This window comes from Protopterus annectens, chromosome 12.part0, assembly GCF_019279795.1.
Source record: "Protopterus annectens isolate FY-2018-M chromosome 12.part0, PAN1.0, whole genome shotgun sequence".
NCBI lineage: Eukaryota > Metazoa > Chordata > Ceratodontiformes > Protopteridae > Protopterus > Protopterus annectens.
Window position 1 is genome coordinate 1,545,988,567 of NC_056746.1, and position 15,881 is coordinate 1,546,004,447.

Consider the following 15,881-nt stretch of genomic DNA (forward strand, 5'->3'; position numbering starts at 1 on the left):
TAGCTAAAGTGCCCTAGTAGAAAGGTTTTAAGGCTTTAATATAGCTATCATGCTCAGAAGGGTGTTCTATGGCTAGCTATAAAGAGATAATCAATCTTCTTTAGTGTGATTTGGTCTTCTAGGAGTTCAAATTTGGTGCTCTGCAGAATCTGTCATGATGTGATAAAGTTCATGTTGAATACCAGTACTCCTCCACCACTTGCCTGTAGGTCTGAAGACATGACAGGCACTTAGCCCATGAATTGAGGGAGTGCTTTAATTATTTTGAAACTGTGTCTTTGTAACTAAACATAAACAAACATGTTCAAGTTGCAGGAGAGCCTCAAGTTTGGCCATTGTTTGTTTGTTTGTTTGTTTGCTTATTTAGACAGCTCATGTAGAGTAGAGCTACTTTAATTAGTTACAAATTAGAATTTACTTAGCGTGAATGTCCGGCAGAAGGACTCTTTCTAAAACAGGCATTATGGGGAATCAAACGCTTTAACCTGAATGCAAAAGCCATAATATGAGAGGTGTAGATCATGTCTGCAAAGGAGGAAGGCTTACTAGTCATCTCTTCCAAGCTGACACATACTGGATCCCTGTAGAAATACACCGATTGCATAGCTAGTTATTAAAACCATACATCTTGTCTTTGTACGTCATCATCATTCTGGGAGATGGCAGAATACCACTCAAGACCAGTGTTATTTCTGTCTCAAACACATGCATAGCAAGCTCAATCATATCCTCCTAAATGTCCCTCTGAGTAGTGCACCTAAGGTTATTTACACCACACAAGCCGCTATCAAGTCATAATAGTATTTGTCAGGATGGAGGGCTCTAAGAGGCATTGTTACATATTGGTTACTGGCTGTAGAAAGACAGCTGTCATGATATTTTTTGGACAACATGGTGAGGGCACTATCCGTTTGCTTGACAATAGAATCACCAATTATGTTGTTGCACTCTAAATTAGCTCGAAGGACTTGAAGTCTGTATTTTTATGAATCTTAGAGGAATATTATTTTTTTTTTTTGAGTGTGGAGGATGAATGAAAGTGTGTTTTCTGAGGTTTCTTTGTCCTTAACCTGGGAGGTGTAGGCAATGTTCTTTTAACAAAGTTAGTGAAAGATGATTTAGTGGAGGTGATTTATGCTACATCTATCTGTGTTGTGCTTAATGAATATGTCCTGAGGTGAGATGATCGCCATCAAGTTCAGTTAATACTTACATGTCTTACATGAGAAATCATTTTGAGATAGCAATAAAGAGTTTTCAGTAAGCATAAAGCAGTTGCTACATTCTTGAAAAATAACTAGAGCTATCAAACTAGCTACAGAAAGGGCAAAAGCTGACCAAGGTTCCTTAATGATCAGTGCAGATAACTGGATATGAGAAAACAGGATAGCTTAATGAGCCAACTCTTGGTATAAGAAAGATGGTGATAGTATAGGATGTGGCTAACAGATACAAGCATAAGAAATGTGACTACAGCAGCATTCACAAGTGCAAACAAGAACTGCAAAAGTGACCAAAATGCGGCAAATTTAAATCATCATCATTGTTATCATCAATACGCTTTTCACCATTTTTCTACAGTGGTGGGGTGTTGTGTTATATATATATAGGTCTACTTTGAAACATCTAAAACCCATAACATCTAATTTCATAACATCTAAAATACAAATCACAAGAAAATAACATTCCCTCCACATATAATGACACCAAACTACCAAACACACTTTTATCTACATTTCTGCAGGGGGGGCAAGCCCCCCTGCCCCCCCCATAAATTAAATATACCAACTCCAAGATCGCATTACAGTGAGAAAAAGTTAATTTCCTAACCCCACTGTATGAAGCCTCCTGCAGAAACGTAGTAAAAAGTGTGTTTGGTAGTTTGGTGACATTATATGTCATTATATGTGGATGTGGAGAGGATGTTATTTTCATGTGATTTGTAGTGTTATATGTTATGAAATTCAATCCTATGGCTTTTAGATGTTCTGGTCTCAATGTTATGAAATTAGATGTTATGGATTTTAGATGTTTTGAAGGGGACCTATATATATATTATTGAATCATTGAGTTTTTAAACAAAGCTATACAAACAGCAATCACACATCCAGAGGCATATTCTATTCTGTTACATAATAGCACATCAAAGCCATATACTTTGTAGTAATCATATCAATCCAATTAATTTTCTTTACCAGCTCTATTAGCACTGAGGGATAAAGCCCCAAGTAACACGGGTTATATTCTCAGCCCAGGTGACTGTTGGAGCTGGTAGAAGATGGATGGGTGGATGGACTCTCCCATCTTTTGGAAGAGGGGTTGGACTAGGAGCTTTCTAATATAATCCCTTGGGTGACACACTATGGTGCCAAAGACAGCTATGAGGCAGGCAACAGGTTGCAGCCATCATTATGGGTACTCAAGAGTGTGAGTTCATATGGGAAAGGTTTGTTGGCCTGTTTATTGATACTGCTCACATTTCTCCCATTACAGGGAGGTGTTAGAGCTTATACATATATTTCCTCATTACTGGAGTGTCATCATGGATACAGAAAACCTCCATGGCTACCTAGATGATACCCCAAACAAATGGCTCCCATGTCTTTGCAGGAGGTACCCAGCCTTAGTGGTCATCAGGCATGGTTTCAAACAACCAATAGAAAAAAATAACTTTCTTGTTGACTACATTTGTCACATCATACTGTTAAATACGACAAAGTGAAAAACTTCATTGAAAAACAACCTGTAGAGAGCATAACTGATATCTGACAATAATATTACCATACAAGTTGTTCAATGTTATATTTTTATACTAAACTGATAAGTTCCCATTAATGTAATACTTTGGTGATAGCATATCTACAGTTTTTCCTGACATATTACTTCATCTGTGACCCAAATTTAAGAGCATAAAACTTTACTCAGGCATAAGCAATGAAAATAAAGATTTTATTGATTGATTAGCACTGATAAGTGGCACATTTAGAATACAATTAAACATTTGCAGTCTGCATGCAAGATCTCAGATATCTTAAACTACATAAGGAATGTTGCCCATATTGCAACAATTTTGGAATAACTCCAAAAATGTAAAATCACTGTCAGCTTCTTAGAACAGCATAAGCACGTAGCAGAAGTTAAAATTCCAAATGATGCTAGTTTATGAGGTGTATAGTAAATGTTATAAAATACCTTAAATTGTTGTATTAAAATTTTGAGAAATGTAAAATTCTGTAGATATCAGAGCATATTTTTATAGTCAATGTCCAGACCTTCTAGTAATAGGTAATCCAATAGCTCAAAATCTAGATTTGAAGACAGTATGACTTTATCACACTGTTAGAAAAAATGATGACGGTTTTTGTTTGAGATTAAATGACCAATACTGATGACTAATACAGAATCTGTCCTGTTATTCTAGTCTAAAGTGATATTTGAACGTGACTAGTAATTGCTAGTATAATTAAAACTTGAAAGGGATGTGTATTACATCTCAGGTTCCATGCAAATTTTAAGACCAATGTTCATAACTTTTGACCAGTCAATGAATCATAAGTTTTCCTGTTATATTATATTTTATTATATTATATTATATTATATAATATTATATTATATTATATTATATTATAAAGAAATGTGGTAAGTTTTGGGGTTTATTATCTGCAGTAATGTTAGAATTCTGGCACAGTTTTTGACAGTTTAGTCTGGAATGGGTAGTTTATATGCTGTACTTAATTCCCTAATAAGGTGCTGAATAGGTATGTGAAGTTATTCGACATGCACATATAATCAGTCTAATAAAGGAAGAGCTACTGGACTGTTACCTAACTCACATATTATTAATCTTAATATCTGTACTCATGATGGTGTATTAGACTTGTGATTCTGAGTATTTCTTATATATCATTAAGAGCTTGATGAATATTGAATGGAATAATCTATCTTTAAACTTGAAATTTTAAAGCCTACAATTGACATTCAAAGTAATTGTGAATCAGCCTGCCATTAATGAGGACTGCGATACTTAGTTGATAGCTGGTAGCTGTTAATCTGTTAATAGTTTTCTTTCTTTGTAGCCTGAAAGATGTAAAGTGCATTGGCAACCTTTCACAGTTTGAATTACAGTGACCTAGGAGACTTATACTTAGAAGGATGGAAAAATGGGGAGTAGCGAGCCCTTGTAACAACATAAGTGAGACAATCTTTAGAAGGACAGCATTGGTTTTACAAACAGTCTAAACAGCTTCTTAAAATGTATCCAGAACAATATCCCCAATATGTCCATTAATTATTATATTACCTCTTATGGCCATCTAGGTCAATTAAAGGAAAAGTCTAAATTCACCTAAAGTTTAACTCGGGTATTGGGTTTCCTTCCTCCATACAGTGTGGTTCCAGTATTGTTTAGCTACCAGAATCAAATCTGTACCTTTTGAAACTGTCATTTTCTTGCCCTAGAATCAAAGAAAAGGAACGCTAACCCACTTCTTAAAGCTCTTTATATAAGCTTAACCTTTCAAATGTGTTGGAAGAAGAATTTGTGTTGGCGTGTATAACATACCATAGACAAAAGGAAATCAATACAGTAAGACTCCCTCTTATCTGGCCTCCTCTTTAGCTGACCATCAAATTTCTGCCTTTACCCTAGTCAAAGACAACATGGAAGAACAACACTTCTGCTGCCTCTGGGCTAAATAATGACAGACATTTGAGTTTTAGCCTTCATATTCATTAGAAAAATGCATACTAACACAAATCCTGTTATTCTTGCTGATTTATAACCTATAAATGCTATTTTGTATGCTTTTTCTGATTAATCAGCCATTCGTTTATCCAGCCTAAGGTCCGGTCCCAGTGAGATCGGATAAGAGGGAGTCTACTGTATTGTTTTATGATCACGTACTGTCCACAGTCTTACATGGGTAGTTAGTAGTTCTTAGCCTTGCTGATATCATTAGCGACTATAAAAATGTGCCTTTATAACACAGAGTAAAAGAAACAGTGTCATATGCACGGTACAGAGAATAATTACAAGTTTGTCATGTTGGAGGATTATGGTTTTGAGGAAATTAAGTCCTGATACTGAAACAAAGAAGTTTCATGTATATAATGCTTTCAGTTTACAGAATCTGAATAGTTTCATAGGTTCATAGGTTTATACTAGGCTATCTGCCCCAAGGCATTTATAAGCCTAGCCCGAATTTTTGTGGCTTACGCCACCCCTTATATGAAAAAATACTGTACCCATTAGTTTGTTGTGCCTCTGTCCAGCAGTGACACAGAGATGATTCCCGGGGTAAACCTACGATCTCCCATCCACAGGTCAAGATTTCTCTTGAACAGAGCCAGCGGGGTGCTCTGCCTCACATGGACCAGGACTCTATTCCACAGCATAGGGAGTCTCTGAGTGATAAATCTATCCCTCCAGCACGTCCTATTTATATCCGTGCTAAGGTTTAAGTCACTTGCTCTAGTGGTTTTGGTGGATTTGGATTTTTTGAGGTGGAGCATGTCCATTAATTCTGGGTTGGACATGGCCTTGTATGTCAGGCACATGTCACCTCTGAGCAGACGGTATGCAACTGAAATAGAGCTGGAGTTTCTTCAATCTGGCAGCATATGACAGATTTTGGAGTCCCTTTATCCTTTTGGTGAGAAACTTTTGGGGTCTCTCCAATTGCTGCAGATGTCGGGCAAGATACATCCCGAATGGGGCATTGTACTCGATCATTGGTCTGATAAGTGAAGAGTACAGGGGAACAATGACCTCACTAGATCTGGATGTGAATCCCTTCATGATCAGGTGGGCAATGTAGAAGGTCTTTCTAACCACTTTAGCAACGTGAGTGTCAAAAGAAAGGCCACTGTCAACCTGGGTCCCCAGGTCCCTGATAACCTCTTCTGTGCTTAGTGGATTGCCACCTATATGGTAGCTTGGGGTTACCTTGTTTTTCCCGAAGGGTATGACTATACATTTTTTGGCGTTTAACTTCAGGCCATGGCTCTGGCACCAGCTATCTGTTTCCGTGAGTCCCTTCTGAAGAATATCCATGTCCGATGCACTTTCCACTATGGCGCCCAGTTTGCAGTCGTCTGCAAACTTTGTCAGCCAAAGTCCTCCCATGTTGGCCTGTACTTCTGAGAAGTAGATGCCGAACAATAGGGGGCCAAGGACCGAGCCCTGTGGGACACCACTTGTGACCGGCTTGGAGTCTAACATAGCGCCAGCAACTCTAACCCTGTGGGTTCTGTCCTTAAGCCAGTTTGCAACCCATCTTGTGACATATGGGTTTACATTTAAGCTGGTAAGTTTTTCTACAATACCCGAGTGGGGTATTGTGTCGAAAGCCTTTGCAAGGTCAAGGTAAGCTGTATGGACTGCCTTTCCCTCATCAATGGCCTTGGTGACTGTTTCGAAGAAGTCGACCAAGTTCAAAAGGCATGATCTTCCCTTGAAGCCAAACTGGGTCGGGTCCAATGTCTGCAAGTCCCCTATATCTTTGTTTATGAGCTCCATTATGATCCTCTCCATAGCTTTGCAGACTAGACTTGTTAAGCTTATGAGGCGGTAATTACCAGGGTCCGTAGAGGCACCGCCTTTGTGGAGTGGGACCACAGTTGCCGTACGCCACTCCTTGGGCACGTGTCCTGTGGTAAGGCTGAGATTAAACAGCTGCCTTATGTGCGGGTTTAATTCCTCATTTAGCTCATGTAGCACACAGCTGGGGACACCATCCGGTCCCATTGATGCTGTGTTTTTAGCTTTAGAGAGCAGCTTTCACCTGCGCATTTGAGATGTCTGGGAGGCTACACTCCGCTGGGATAGTTATCTCTCCTTTAGGGGGGGAGAGGGGGGTGAAGTTTGCACTGAACCTGTCTGACAGTATGTTGGCAATGTCTGTGGGTTCAGTGATTTTTGTATCATTTTGGACTAATTCTGAGCATATCTGGGAGTTTCCACCCAGGTTCCTAACATAGCTGAAAAAGGCCTTATGATTGTCCTTTGAATCCATGGCAATTTTTCTCTCAAATTGGCCTTAGTTGATTTTATGAGTGCTCGTATAATGATCAGGGGTGACTTCCCTTTTATGGATTTTGTTCTATCATGTAATAGCTTTCTCCTCTTATTGTAAAGTTTGTTAATGGCTGGGGTCCACCAGACTGGACGTTTGCCCTTTGTGGAAAGAGTCTTGGTTTTATTTGGGATTGCCTGATCCATGCAGTCCTGGAGGTGTTCATAGAAGGCATTTGTAAGGGCTTCCACAGCTTGGGTTGTGGTTTCCACTGTCTCAGGGGCCTTGAAGGATACCACACCAGTCTTGAGTAGTGTGAAGTTTGCTTTAAAGAAGTTCTTCACTGTGGTCTTTTTTGTTTGGGGTGGGGGCGGGATGTGGATTTCCAGTGAGATTAGTTTATGATCAGATCTCACCAATAAGGGATATTATGCTGTTAAATACTATCAACTGGTGGGCACAACACTCAAAGGTAACACTTCATTGTAAAAGTGCAGATGTACGTATTTTAGTCTTGTCTATGACATAGAGAATATGTACTATTTTGGCATGCTCAGGGATTATGACTTTGACAAAGCGTTGCAGTGCTACAATGTAACAATATGAGAGGTCAACAGTACAACAGCAGTGAGAATATATATGTCTGTGCCTCACTGAAAAAAGAAAAAAATCTCAAGACAATGAAGAACAGAAGTTTGCTTCAGTTATAATGCATAATTAAAGGAAAGTATTACATTGTAATGGAAGATATAACTTCACAGGAATTGCAAAAGCAAAATATTATTGAGCAACTACAACATATTTCTGGGTTTAAAACAGTCAAAATATTAAAAGAAAAACACAGATCTTCCTATTGTGAGCATTAGAGAGAATTATTTTGCATGTCCCTTTTGCCTCAGTTTGGCAGAGTTGCTCCAAATCTGGTGACTTAGCCAAAGACATGCAGTGAATCTGAGCTAAATGCAAGGCATCCACTGTGATCAACAAAATATAACTATATTTTAAGCATGCATTGCACTTTTATGAACTGTAATTTCCTAAACAGTTGTTTCATTGTTTGCTGTTGTTACTGCTGTGACTGCTTTTTTCTTCACTTTCAAATCCTAGTACTTTTGTATTTCATAGCATAGGCTAGATTTAGATATGCTGAATTTAGGCTGGTATTAATTGAGCACTAAAAACAGCCATCTTACATTAAGAAGGCCATCCTACACCCTTGTGGAAGGAGTATGCAGCCCAAGACCCACCTGACTTAGGGACTGTTGGAATAAGGCTCAGGTTTGGGTTCTCCCATTGGTTAGTTTGTGTCAAAAGTGTTTAACTTTGCTTGTATTTAAGCACCATGTTTGCACATTGCTGCTCACCATGCAACTGGGTTTAGTGCTGCCACTTATAGATGCAAACACTTTTCCCTTGATATCTGCTAGAGAACCCTTCTTAGCTCCACTGCCTCTCTGTGTGCAATGCAGTTGTGCATTGTTACCCAACAAGTAACTCAGCTGTGCATTCAGAGGCATTGATGCAGTCTTCTATGCTTAGCCTTCCACAGAATAGCCATCCTATTTAGTCTCACAAGCAAATCCTGGTCCATCTAGCTCATCCCCACTAGTAATTACAATATATACCTGCCATAATGGATGGACAGTTTCCCACCATTCATCCAGTAAACATGACTGACTTGGGCATCCTGCAGCAATGTAGAAATTGCCTCATGTATACTGACACCCACTTGCTCCTAAAGCAAAGAAATACAGTATGTGACAGATGCAACTATACCATGAAATTAGAATCAGTCCTCAAACATTACAACAAACAAGACATACAACACATTGTCAGCACACACACCTCCCCTCTCACACAAGAGAAGGTCAAGACACATAAATCCATATATGTGGAGGTACTCACTAAGAGCCAACCAAAAGACCAGAGACCTCCCAAGTGCAAACAGCATATACATACTGGTACACAAACAGAATCCACCACCACACAAAACAACACACATATCAGTGTCTCAGCAATTAACCTCCTAAGGCAAAACACCTCAAAACCCAATGTTCTGGTTACAGGCAACTCAATAGTGAGACCAGGCTGAACACAGAGGAGGTCACAGTCAGCTGCCTGTCAGGTGCCAGGATCCATTAAATCATACACACACTCAAATCACTCAGCAACAATTACCATTATGACTCTATCATAGTACATGTTGTTATGAATGACTTGAGATGTACCTCTCTGGACTATATAAAGAGAGAGAGAGAGAGAGAGAGAGAGAGACATGACAGAACTCTCAGATTATGTCCCTAGCCCAAAGCAGCATTCTTCCTTCACTGAGGATGATGCCACAATACAAACAATAAATGATTGATTTCAATAATTGGCTTAGCTTCTGGTGTCACTCCAGGGGGATCCAATACCTGTCTGCTTGGGAAGATATGGTTGACAGTCCATGCTGCTTTGCCAGAGATAGCCTTCACCTGTCTCCTCAAGATTTTCGGATACTGGCAAAGGCACTTGCATCTCCTATAGTGCATTTTTAAGCAATGTCCTAACAACAAAACTTCCTATGTAAAGAAATCCACTAAACACAAACTGAAGGTTATGCTGCTTAATGTTAGGAGCTTAAACAGTAAACTGCATTCCCTGGAAGCCCTCCTCACCTTGGAAGATGCTGACATTTGTGAAGTCATGGAGAGAGTCATGGCGACTTGGTTCAAGACCACTGATGGTACCCTGGCCATAAAAGGCTACAATGCCTTTCACATGTTCAGACCCCCAAACAAGTGTAAAAGAATCAAAGGTGGAGGTGTGTCCATCTTCATTAAATCCAAATTCACCTTGAGACTGGTGAAACAGTACAACTATCTTGAGCTTCTCCAGGTCCAATTAACTATAGAAAAAATACCCTTCCACATCATTGCTAGCTACAGGTCTCCCACCATGAACCAGGACAAGCATGCCGTCTATGTGGACTTGCTAGAGTCACTCAACATACAGCCAAAAATATTGTTCATGGGAGATTTCAATTATCCTTCCATCAATTGGGCAACTTACACAAGCACAAACATGATCACTACTAGGTTTCTGGGCTTTGTTAATTCAAATGCCTTGGAATAATTGGGCAGTAACTCCACAAGGGGCTCATATATCCTGGACCTAGTGCTCACTAATATGGGGGATCACTGCACTACCCCCTGAGTGTTGCCATCCCTGGTAAGGTCAGACCATAAATCTGTCTCGTTTGAAGTAAAGATCAAACTTGACACCCCCACATGAGTAAAAAAACTGAAAATTTTCTCCAAAGCAAAATATTGTCTACTAAGCGATGGTAGAAAATGTTTCATAGTCCCTGCCAACATAGACAACAATGACTCCTATGACAGGAATTCACAATTGCCCTATATAGCCACTTAAATAAATTCATTGACTCATCTGTACCCAACAGGAACAAAAACAGGTCTTCCTGCAAAAACAAGCCATCCTGGTGTAAGAATAAATTAGTTAGACAACAAAAGAAAGAAACTGATATCTAAGAAAAGGAGGGAACTAACTTAACAGAGAAAGAATACTCTCTGCAGCTTGAACAAGCAAATCAGATATCTTGTTAAGTTATCGAAGGCTAGCAACAAGTCTAATTTAGCATCCCTAGCTAAAGACAATCATAAGGAACTCTTTACCTACATCCAAAACCTAAGAGGGAATGTTCAGCTGTGTGCTGAATTTATAGTGGATGGTACCACTCACACTGAACCTGAGGAAATTGCCAATCTGCTAGCTGACAGATTTGGCAATAACTTTACCCTCCTGTCCCCACCTGACATACCTCAAAACATTCCTGATATCAGTCCTCTACTGAGTATCTCCAAACGATAGGTCATACAAGCACTCCCCAAGGCCAAAAACACAGCCTCTGTGAGACCAGATAACATCCCAGGCTCCTTACAAAACAATCCAAATGGTTCCTAGCAGGACCACTTGACACTCTCTTTAACCATAGCCTGAGAACTGGCTTTGTCCTGGCAGAGTGAAGAACTACTGTCATCTCATTGCACAAAGGAGGTCCATCAACTGACCCTGAGAACTATTGGCTCATAAGCCTAATTATTCTTATCTGCAAGGCCATGGAAAGAATCATCATGGACCTTATTCACAAGAACATAGGTGACCTTCAAACTCTTGACCCAAACCAGTTTGGTTTCATCAATGGTAGATCTTGCTTATTAAACCTGATGAACTTCTTTGAGAATGTCACCAAAGCCTTGGATGAGGGCAAATCAGTACATACTACCTATCTTGATTTAGCCAAGGCCTTTGACACAATCCTCCATTCAGGTATCATACAGAAACTCTCCCAGCTGGGAATTAACCTATACATTACTAGATGGGTAGCTAACTGGCTCACTGACAGAATGCACACTGTCAAAGTTGGGGAGTCCATCTAAACCAGTAGACCAGTTAACTGTGGGGTACCGAAAGGACCTGTGCTGGGACATCTACTGTTTGGAGTCTATTTCTCTGAAGTCCAGGTGAAGGTAGATGGCCTGTAGCTTACCAAGTTTGCAGATAAGTGTAAACTGGGTGCAGTCATAGAGTCCCCCAACAATGTTAACAAATTACAGAAAGAACTGACACAGACAAATGACTGGTGCCAAACTCACAGACTGAAACTTACCACCAACAAATGCCTCATTATCCCCTTTGACAAAGAAGTAGCCCATGCTAATAATGATATAGGTAACACCCCTCTAAGCTCAAACTAAGTGGTGCAAGACTTGTGAAAGCAGGTTGATAGAAGTCTAAACTTTGATTACCACATGTCTGCAGTGGTAAGAAAAGCATTCTACATTGTGCATCTCATAAATAAGGGCATCTCATCCAAGACCAGGGAGGTTATAACTCCACTATACTTGACTCTTATCAGACAATTAATTGAATACAATGCTCCCTTCTGTATGTACCTCACCAGACATCTGCAGCAACTGGAGAGACCACAGAGGTTTCTTAACAAGAGAATCCAGTAAAAGACTGAAAGCTCTGTTGCTGTACTCTGTATCATACAGGCTGCTGAGAGGTGACCTGTGCCTGGCCTACAGGGCAATCTTGGATCCTACCCTAATGGAATTGCTGCATATCTGCAAATCAAATGCAGCAAGAATAACTCGCTCCAGGGATCACAACCTAGCCTGTGACATTAACAGAACATGCTGCAGAGACAGACATATATCCCAGCGATTACCACTCCTCTGGAATACGTTCTCACTCCATGTGAAGCAAAGGTCTTCAATGACCCTATACAAGAGCAACATTGACAACTGGATGGGTGACCATAAATTCATCCCGGGGGTGGCAACTATGTCCCTCATGGAAAGGGGCAATCAGTGCTGATCACAAAATTGCTTTTCTAACAATGACCATCTAAGTATGGTCAATAAGCATATTCGGGTTTTTACATGGCTAGGCTTGTAAAGGTCCTAGGGCTATTAGCCTATTAACCTGCTATGAACCTATGATCTTATACATGTTTCTTCAAGTAACCGCTGACATTGATACGTTATTAGTCAAGACTTATTCTCTACAGTAATAACTTAGGTACCTCATGTAGAATCAAGGGGATAATCTGTCAGTACCTGCAGAACTACAACTTGTAATCCTTACAAAAGCCTGCAATTTAGCTACTTTATTTCACTGTAGTGATATAACTGCGGAGCATAGCTCAAATGAAGTTCTGAGAGAAACACAAATGAAGGCAATCATTAAGGAGAAATGCAAATTGTCATGTTTCTTAAGGTGTGTAAGATGCCAGTGACTCAACAGTCCTGCCATTCTTTGTCAATGGGAAGGTAAAAAACAAAACTTCCTTATGTCTAATATGACTCATGTTAAGGGGAACTGAAATGGATTCTGGGAATAAGAATACAAAGTAGTAAAACAATATGATATTAATATGGCAAGACCAAAGGTGAACAATACGAGAAGAAAATATAAAAATATATTGTTAAAAAGTGGTTAGGAAAGTAAAAAGAAAAAGAAAAACACATTTTGAGTTCCAAGGTGGAATTTTCCAAGGACATTATTAAAGGTCTTAACAGATTTCTTTATGAACATAAGGTTGCAGTGAATTATGTCCCTTTTCTAGACTTAAGATTTTTTTTTTCCATTTCTGAAAATCTCTTAGCAAAACATGATTTTTTTTAATTTTAGCAACATCTGATTGCCCCATACTTTGAGAGGAACACATAGGATGGATTTCTTTTTTAACTACATAAAGATTGTTTGAGCAGGTGTTGCTGGTGATAGAATGTCTTCTGTCTTGTGTTTCACTGAGTTTCCCATGGTAGGCAAAGCTCTCTTGCAAATAATCTTTATCAGATCAGAAGCCTTTTTTTAATACATACACTAAATGCCTAAACCCGTGGTTTCTCTCATGCTGAGCAGGATTACTATTCTAACTACGCACCAACAGTAGAGCAAAACTAATATGTTTCAAGATGGTCTGATCCCTGTTCATATTCCCTTTTAGTGGCTGAGCAGTGCAAGGCTTGGAGATTTCTGTTTTAAAACTATAAGAAGAGCTAACATCAAAGGATCAAAAAGTGACATTATCCCTGAAATACCTTTTCTGACACCTATTGCTTCGAACCTAAAAAGCCAGACAGACTGTGACACTCCTCTTTCATGGTCTGTATTCATAATGAAATTCAATATCAAGAGAGTGTTTGCCCTTCTACTCCATAGGAGATTTCTGCCATCCCTGAGATCACTTCAGGACACCTGCCTCTGAAAGCTATATTGCCTTGCATTCTTGATCTCTGCAGTCATGTTATCTCCTTTAACATTAGCCCTTGATGTATGCAGAGAATAGTAGACCCCACCAAGTGTTTAAATTAGTCAAGATCTGGCTTTGTAGTTCCAGTATTCATAGTAGCATTTTATATTAAACTTCCAGTTCTGTGTAAAGGAGTTAGTCACTGTTTTTAGTTCACAAAGATACTCTGCATCAAGACAACTAATTCAACAGTAATACAATGTTGATGCGATGCAGATAATGAATGTTTAAAAAGTCTGTGGCACCATGTAGATTTTTAGGTTTAAAGGGAATCTATGAAGATACTAGATTATTTAACAATGTTAATATTTTTAAAAAGTGACATCTCATTGCACTCAAATATAATAAAAGAACCACTGAGCACTGAGTTTATTCTGGAGAAGCTGTCTGAACATGAACAAGCCATCTTGTTGAAAAATGTAAACCATCTACTAAAACTCACCCAAAAAGCTATCCCCAAACCAACCACCCCTGACACTAAAGTTCCCATTGAAATACAATTCAACTCCCACTTTGTGAACTCAGTTCTATCCTTAGTATCTCAGCACAGTTCCAACCTCACTATCTCCCCCAACACAAATAACACTAATACAAGCTTAACCCTCAAAACAGTTTTCACCACTTCTATCAAAAGCATGCTCTCCAAACTAAAAACCTCATCAACAGCAGCCGACCTACTCCCCAGCTATTTCTTGAAACTCACAGCAGATGATATTGCTATCTCAATCTCCACTCTCATAAGCAGATCGATTGTTGAAAACTATGTGCCCAAACTCTGGAAAATATCCTATGTTACACCCATACATAAAGACGAAACCTCCACTGAACTTAATAACTACAGAACCATTGCTTTACTCTCCCCTCTGGCAAAAATCCTAGGAAAAATGCATCCATACCCAGGTGCTAAAATATTTCCTAGACAGCAACATCCTGTCACCTACTCAACATGGTTTCAGACCTGACCATAGTACCACTACAGCCCTCCTCTGCTTCACAGACTCAGTAAACCATCTCAAAAATGAAGGCCTGCAGGTGTCAACTCTTTTACTGGATATGTCCAAAGCATTTGACACAGTCTCGCACCAAATCCTGCTAAACAAACTAAACCAATATCACCTATCAAATTCCACTCTTACCTGGTTCAAAACCTACTTAACTGACAGGTACCAAGCTGTGAACTGGGAAAATTCTCTCTCCTCAGCTGACCATAACTATAGGAGTCCCACAGGGTTCTATCTTAGGGCCACTACTATTCACAATCTTCAAAAACGACCTTCATACCTCCACACAGCATGCATCTGTCATTCAGTATGCAGATGATACTACCTTAATCTGTGCTGCACAAAACATTCCCACCCTCCTGCAAACAACTCAACTAGCATTCTCTGATGTTGAAAACTACCTTACCAAAGCCCAACTTATCCTCAATCCAAAGAAAACTCAGTTTATGATTATAACCAGTTCTAACAAAAACACTAACAGTCAATTCACTATCTACTCCACAAATGCTACTCCAATCACTCCAGTGGCACAAGCTAAGCTATTGGGAATAATCATAGACTCCCACCTAAAATTTGATAGTCATGTCAACCTAACTATTAAAAAAGTACATGCCAAACTGGGATCACTCTACCGTATCAAACCATTTCTTACCAACAACACAAGATCAGCCATTGTTCGCTCCCAACTTCTATCCACACTACTCTATGTATCTCCCATTATGACTAATCTCAACAAAACAGAACTAAGCAAAATGGAAGCCTGCTATAGCAGAATTGCCCACTTTGCTGCAAATTGTTCATATAGAACTCATCACTGTACTGCTTTGAGACAACTCCACTAGCTTGGACTGCCCAACCTCCTAACCTACAATCAGCTCTGCCTCTGTCATTCTATCTATTACCTCCCCAATAAGTGTCCTGCCCTCAAAAACCTAGTACGACATCACTCAGCCAAAGGCCTCTTAGATCATCAAGCAAACTACTACTAGACGTCACCAACAACTACAATAGCTTTGGAGACACACTATATAGTAGTTCAGTGGC